Raw genomic sequence first — 1116 nt, 5'->3', positions numbered from 1 at the left:
TTAATTTTATTTTCTATATAGCACCAGATCACAACAGAAGTCATTTAAGGTTACCTTTCCTATAGAACATGTCTATACCTTGTCCTTTTATTAAACAAACTCAATAGCCCTATGTTATTTATCTTATTTACACCACAGCATGTCATTTCTGTCTCTACATAGCCATGTTATCTGTTATCAGAGGTATGTGTATGTGAAAAAATGATAAACATGTTGCAAATATTGTATGAGTGTTTGGCCCCACTCACTGCTTAACTAATTATTTGAAACAAATAATTATTATTGTATTAAGTCATTTAATTTTAAATCACAGTTGGACGAATGGGTCATTTTTGATCTGTGTGTAAACTTGATGTAGTAATACAAAAACTATTTTTGTTCATAAAGTATGAAAAGAAAAATGGAAATAATGATCTGTTGTAATAAAAAACAAGATATTTAAAGAATACTTGGAATATTCAATCATAAAATAATTTGATTTCAAAAGACAGAGCAAAGAAACACTCAGCCAGCATGAAATAACATGGGAAATGGATATGGTTTTTGACCCACGCTGTGCATTAGAAGAGGTGTGCATATGTTGTGCATCAAAGGGTTAAAAGTGCTGTATGTAACTCTGGAGAAAGATAGGATTGCTGAGGTCATCAAATATCGATGCTTTGGTTTGGTCATCAAACCAAAGCATCGATATTTGATGACCTGGGAGTGAGACTCACTAATCGTCTGTCTTTCTCCAAAGTTATATATAACACTTTTAAGTAAAAATAATATTGCAAGTATACTAAGGAAAAGGTACTAAAGGTATTAGAAGTAGAAGTATTCAAAGCAGAAAATGGCCTCTGGGCTAAATTCATTGATAGTTTGGTTTGTAAAGATAATGAAATAGTGAGAAATGTCAGTTACCCAAGATGACACATTCACAATGCTTATGTCCAACCAATAATCCAAACCTCAAAATTATTCAAATGATATTCAAACTGACTAGTTAATAAAGCAGGGCAGTTTGCATGTTCTCCCCGTGTCAGCGTGGTTTTCTCTGGGTGCTCCAGCTTCCTCCCACAGTCCAAAGACATGCAGGTTAACAGGTGACTCTAAATTGTCTGTAGGTGTGAATGT

This window comes from Epinephelus moara, chromosome 5 (genome assembly GCF_006386435.1).
Source record: "Epinephelus moara isolate mb chromosome 5, YSFRI_EMoa_1.0, whole genome shotgun sequence".
Taxonomy (NCBI): domain Eukaryota; kingdom Metazoa; phylum Chordata; class Actinopteri; order Perciformes; family Serranidae; genus Epinephelus; species Epinephelus moara.
The sequence above is the reverse complement of the archived record's forward strand: the minus strand, read 5'-3'. Positions refer to the sequence as shown.